Source organism: Micropterus salmoides, unplaced genomic scaffold (genome assembly GCF_014851395.1).
Source record: "Micropterus salmoides isolate LMB-PRFRI ecotype aquatic unplaced genomic scaffold, ASM1485139v1 Ms_hic_scaffold_4, whole genome shotgun sequence".
In the NCBI taxonomy this organism is placed as follows: domain Eukaryota; kingdom Metazoa; phylum Chordata; class Actinopteri; order Centrarchiformes; family Centrarchidae; genus Micropterus; species Micropterus salmoides.
The window spans coordinates 10,407,969-10,414,640 of record NW_024043372.1 but is presented as its reverse complement, the minus strand read 5'-3'; the positions used below and the strand labels follow the sequence as shown (position 1 = coordinate 10,414,640).

The 6,672-nt window shown below is 39.6% G+C and overlaps 1 protein-coding gene across 2 annotated transcripts in view; it reads left to right on the top strand.

Annotated features, from left to right (window-relative positions):
- Positions 1-3,997: 3,997 nt before the first annotated feature.
- Positions 3,998-6,672, top strand: part of st3gal8 (ST3 beta-galactoside alpha-2,3-sialyltransferase 8) — a 31,047-nt gene continuing 28,372 nt past the window's right edge. The window contains exon 1 of one of the 2 annotated variants that reach the window (XM_038696241.1): positions 3,998-4,135. The gene's annotated coding sequence lies outside the window, so the exon portion shown is untranslated. The remainder of the gene's footprint in view (positions 4,136-6,672) is intronic. The other variant, XM_038696237.1, reaches the window with a different exon arrangement.

Sequence of the window (6,672 nt, the reverse complement as noted above, 5' to 3'; positions counted from 1 at the left end):
TGGTGAGGGAGATACATTGTGGCCATAGAAACATGCAGACTGTGGTTTGAACATATGTAAACAACAAAAAATAAGATATGGAGAGATCAGGACAGGAGTTTGAAATGCTCGTGAGTGACACAAAAATAAGAGAGGTCACCTGATATGAACTTTCTCATTTGGAGATTTAAGGAACACATTTCCTCTATCAGCAGAGTGAATGAGGAAGTGCATGCTCCAGTAAGATATCCCTTCATTTAAATTTGTATATTCACTGTTCCTGTACCAAAGCCACGTAGTTTGCACTTCTGTGTTTGGGCAGGCGGTCCCAGAACAGCCACACGGCCAAACAAAATTACAACTACAAGCAAATATAGTATTTTATAAAGTTGTCCTGACTTAACTATAGAAACCATACTCAAAGCCAACATGCATAAATTATTTTTTTAAAATTAAGAGACCTGATATTAAAGGGACCTGAGGACAGTCAGACCTGATCCAGAATGTGGTGGAACAGCAGCATGACGCTCCACCAATTAATGAGCAGACCTGTAAACTACTTCAAAAGTGTTATGATTCAGTATGCTCAATATGAAACTTACACACAGTAGAACACTACTTTTAAATGTAGTATATTTATTTAAATATAAATGTAAAACAAATACAGTGATAAAGTATTCAATAGTAAATATACACTATATACACTTGTACATAAAAATTTAGGGTGAGTAGAGTCCAGTGGTCCAGCAGAAGCAGAAGTTGTTGCCTCCTACAGATGACCCTGGGTACTGCAATGGATATTCTTACAACTCATGAGAGGCAATGTCGCTACCGCCGCCTGCAGGTGTAGCTAATAAACTGCTCTCACATTTACAGATCTCTGTGGTACAGAGTGGACAAAATGTCACAAATGCGTAAAAAAGAAAGTCACAAATGTAACGTGACCTGCAAATTGACAGGAAATATGCAAATACTGTTTTGTGTGTAGAAGTCACTCTGTATTTTTGTAGATATGATTTTACACATCACAAATGTAAAAATACATATTTGTAGATATATTGCCTAGCGGTTAGCGGGGTCAGGCACGCCCTCAAACCAAGCTAGTCTGAGCGGAGGCCCTTTGCCTCGACTCGCCTTTGTTTGGGTTTCCATTGTAGAAATGTTGCAGCTGTACTAGTGATGGCAAGTTCGAGTCTTTTGACAGACTCGTTCATTCAAATCTCGTTCATAAAAATGAACTAATCTTTTTTTGACTCATTTCGTTCATTTGAACTAGGCTGTTATTGTGGCGCTGCAGCCCTCTAGTGGGCGATTGAAAAACAGCGCCGTTCTCAAACATGGAAGGCTGCCTGGCTTGCTTTATTTGACAAAGTATAATGCACAAATTCACCTCTTGATTACTGTATGTCATCATTATATAAACCCCCCTGGGCCCACAACCAAATTCAAACCATGTAAAAACCACAGAAATATGTTGTCAATATGTTGTCACTACTCCGGGTAAATCCTTCCATTTTCACAATCTTTCCTGAGTAGTATACAACCAGACCAGCCACATAAAGGCTTATGTATATAATTACAATCATTATCTCTAAAGTGCTCATTCATACAGCAGCCTAACGTCCCTATCCATGAGTAAAATATTAATATCAGATTTCCAGTAAATATATTGAAGTAATAAGCTTAATACACTATATGAAGAAACACACTTATTAAAATTCAACCAATTTAATAATAATCTGGATCAAGCAACCAAGTTGTTAAAGAACTCCAGCACAGAGAGAGGAACAAAGAAATAAACACATATACACGCAGCAGTTTGGTACTTCTGGACGCAGAATGGGCCACATCAGGTCCGGATTCTGCAGACAGAGGTTGTTCACCAGTCACGAGCTGTGAAACAACAGCACGGCCCTGTTGGTAAATAAAAAGGAAAAGTTACGTTGCGTTCTCTGGTGGACCAGATCAGCTGTTAGCTGTTTACAGGGCTAACCCTAACGTTGCTACGTGGCTGTGTTTTAATGTTTTAATGACCGGGTCTGTTTGTTTTAGAGAGGAGACGACCTCGGAGGCTCCCGGTAGAACCCTGTCAGGGCTCTGAAGTGGAGCGGACCCAGAACAACTCTCATCAGCTGTTAGCTGTAATGTTAAACACTAGCAGGACTAAAGTTACGGTAAGGCTGTGTTAAAACTATAACTTAGCACAACATCACTGCGCTGTAATAACGTTATGCTTTATAAAATGTCACATAATTAACAAAATAGCTATATAATGTCAGTCCAGTTACCTGACAGCCGACCTGCCTCTCATTCTCCGGCGCTGGCAGTCACTCAGCCTGCCGAGTGAACGAAATACTGAGGAGGACCCATGTGAGAGGTGAACGAGTCGTTCATTTCTGCTCCACAGTAGCTGTCACGTGACAAATGAACGACTCAGACCCAGAGACCCACATTTGAGAGTTGTGAACTAATCAGTTCTGTTTCCTGTGCTGCCTGCTTACCACAGCCCTGTAGATGAGCTGTCACGTGATAAATGAACGACTCAAACAGACCCACAGTTGAGAGTGAAAATAAACGAATCACTCACTGAGACAACCCGTTCCTCCTGAGTCATACACACGATTAGGTCTTCTGAACGAAACATTCTTTGAACGACACAACACTAAGCTGTACCTGCTTCCGGGTACTTTTTTTCGTATCACCTCCATCGAGGTTTCAAGCGAGCTGAGGGAAACTAAACTGTAACGTGAAAACACGACAGACTGATGACTGGTCGGAGAGATTATTCACTATTCACTGCATCATCATTGCTGCACCAGACAAGAGGCCAGCAACAGAAAGTTTTATATTTTACAGTTTTCGTATGGAATTTCATCAGTAAATCCACTTCTGAGAAGTTTTGAGGTGAGAAATCAGCTGTGTAGATTTCGAATATTGACAGTTTTACGAGAAGTGATGGTGGAACAAAAATGTGCTTGAATATTGTCGGAGTTGAGGAGATCCGCGAGTGGCTGCGGGGGGAAGCCTGTACCAACCCAAGGGAGGAGCGTGTGAGGCCGGCCAGCTGCCCGCTCACAGAACCCTCTACTCCCGCCATCACACAGACCGCTGCAGCAACAACGGCAACACAGCTGGAAGGTTTTCATACCGCTTATCTGTCTTGACATTCTGCGGAATGCTGAAAGATTTTAACTTCAAAAAGAGAAAGCTGTGTGGATCTCTGGTGTGTGTGTCGCATTGAACAGTACGTCGCGGCAGTTGTGTGTGGCGTCGCTATGACGACCAGCTACGTACTATCTCTGGGTACTACCTGCAATGGAAAATGGAGCAGGGCCGAGTAGAGTCGAGTAGAGTCGATTAGAGTCGATTAGAGTCGAGTATGTATGATGCTTTGGCAATATTGTTATTACACATTCATGCCAATAAAGCTAATTTGAATTGAATTGAATTGAGTCGAGTCGATCGATTTGCGCTATGGTAGCATTTTTCAGCAAGGCAGCATAGATCGTCAGAACACCGGCAACAGTTCAACGTTTAGTCCTGATGGAAAGATGTGGAACAATGATGTTGTGGACTTGTGAGTAACTTACACCATCTGCTAGGTTACTGTCGCAGTCTGAAGCGGCGAGTCGTAAGAAACTACCTTGTTTCTTACGACTCGCCCTTCTCTGCTTCTGATTGGCTAGTAGTCCTTACCTGGGAACTGCGCATGTGCAATTCCCAACAAAGATTTTGTACAAGTAAGATGCATCACTCTGTAGCTCAAGAGCGGAGCGTACAACACACAGGGTGAAAAGAGGAGCTGCAGCAATGTGCAGTATGAGAAAAATATGGTGTTTTTTGAAAATTAAACCATGTAAACCTGTTCTGGTACAACCCCTAAATAAGATTTTGAACCTGAAAATTAGCATAATTACAACAAAAAAACATTAGATTGCCAGGAAACTTATCCTGAACCCAGTCCTCACCCTAAAATGTAACACTCAACAACTGCACTCAAAACCCCGCACACGAGTAAAAAAAAACACTTCCACTCCCTAACCACCCCCTTCCCTCCTCCTCCGGCGGTGGGCAGGGTCTCTCGGCTCTGCATCATCATGCCCTCAACCCTTCAGTTTCACAAAGAAGAAAAACCATCCGGCCGCTGCTGCTTCATGTGAGTCCTCCTCAGTTTGTTCTGAACGGAACTTTTGTCCCTTTTAACCGGCTGTTTACCGGATCAGTGTGTGTGTGTGTGTGTGTGTGTGTGTGTGTGTGTGTGTGTCTGTCTGTGTGTCTGTGCGTGTGAGTGTGTCTGTGTGCGTGTGAGTGTGCTGTAGCGTGGTGGAAACTAGAAGCTGGAAACTTCGGAAAGTTGCCACCAAACTTCATGCAGTTTTCTGCCTATTTTGATGCGGGTTGTTCTCAGGCTGCTTCACTGTTGTTGGTTGTTATTGGTTGTTGTTTCGTGTGTCGGTGTGTGTCTGTGTGTGTGAGACCGATCAGAAAAAGACTTGGTGGAGGAGGAGGTGGGCCGAGGGGTTATAACTACAAACTGTCTTAAAACTTTCAGTCTTTAGGCTACTTTCTTCAACAACTTGATGATGAAATTATATTTCTGTAATACTCTTATAGTATTTCTCTAGTTTTTCTCATAGTTCCAGTGGACTCTCACCTATAGGTTAGTATTTCTGTGATATTTTTAAGGTAAAACCTCTCCACATAGCCTAACTACTGCATAGTGCTCCTGTATTACTTCTATTGTGTGTCTTTGGGTCTAGTCTGTTTTTTTAAATTTTTAAATTTGACTGATGAACTCGTAATATCATGATCAGATGGCAACCGTTAATCGGAAATGAGTGCTTAATGTGATGTTATGGCAGCTTCCTCCTCTCCGTCTCTCATAGTTTACCGTTATAACTTCGGCCACAGATTGTTGCGCAGTCTATTTTAACCATAGGCCTACATAATTCCTGTGACTCGGTCAGTCAGTTGTTTCCACAGTACTCATAATATATAATTAGTGTGTCTGTGGAACACAGTTGGCCGGTTTTAACCTTATTATATTTCACTGCTCTCTCCTCTGGTACTACAGTAGGCTATAGGCTATGCATTGCGTCTATGATGAACTTAATACTTCACTGTACTCTTCTATAGTACACAATACTGTTTCAGTATGCGTATAGAGCCACATAAAGTATCACTGTAATATTTATTTGTTCTGTGGATAACAATTGGGTCTATGTTCACTTTACTGTACTCTACTGTATATATGTTTTATCTTGTTCATAGTATTATAAAAGTCCTTTATGTGTTTGCCTATTGGTATTGTAGGTCTATTTCTGATGACTGTCTTGATTATTGTACTTAACTGTCATTTAATCTGCAAATTTTTAACAAAGAAATACCTACAGTATGCGTATAATATTTGTGAGTGTGTCTGTTAGGTCTGCTGTTAGATCTTAATGGTACTCTACTGTATTATTATCTCTTATACTACTCCTGTAATATTCGTTAGGTAGTAGGCTGTACTTATCTTACTATTTATCTTGTTACTGTACTTAGAACCACTATATCTATGACACGTACGCGCTGTTTTTTTTTTTTTTTGTACTTTATTGTTATTTAATCTCCAACATGTTTCCTACAAAACACTCAAGATAAAATAAAATGTATTGATTCCCAGTTGGGTGCAATTTAGCAGCACAAATGGTTTGTTGGATCTGTTTTGACTTTACTGTACTCTAACATTTATCATTTTGTAGAGTTTGTCTTGTATAACATTCCTACAATGTTCATTTAATGTTATTTTATTGTAGGTCTTCCTCATGATACAATATCTCCTACAGTTTTCCATTATAACTTTACCAAATGAGTACTTAAAGTATGTCTGTAAAAGTATGTCCGTAGTACTGTTGGTTTATTTTGGGTTTATGGTACTCTCCTGTATTATTATCTCTTAAAGTATTACTATAATTAGCTTAGAGTTAGCTGCTAGTCTGTAGTTATATTATTGTAGGTCTACTTACCCCTCCTACAGTTTGTGCTATAAGCTGCTCTTTTCTGACCTGATTGTACTTGACTGAATTCTAATACTCCTATATTCCTATAATATTTAGATAGGAACAATGTAAACCACCAGACAATAAACATTTGTCAACATTTTGTAGTACAGTTTATACAGAGCTATCCTTCCCTTTGATATCTCTGGCTGTATTAGTCCTTTGTGGGCAGGGATTTAAATTAATGATCACGACTGATTCATGTCAATATTGGATCTTTCTTTGATATTTGAATATGTGATGACGTATCCTGATTTGTCAGGTATAGTACAATTATAGCTGAATATTTGGGAGTTTAAAGAGAGAGACATTTTTTGTCGCTCTAAGGCGAGTAATAAATTCACTAATTATTGCAGCTCTAGTCCTTAGTTGGCTTATTTTGACTTCATTGAATACACCTATAACACTTGGTCAGTCAGTTGTTTCCATAGTATCTATCTTTTAAATTGTGTGTCTCTAGAAAAATTTGACATTAATAAACTTCACTCTATTTTTCTAAAGTACTAATGTAATATTTCTGTAGTAATAGGTCTGTTTTGACTTTATAGACCCATTTGCATCTTCTGTATATTTCTTACAGTTTTCCTTACATGGTGCTCTTTGATCCTCAGCAATACATATTAGAGAAATAATTATATATTTTATGATATAA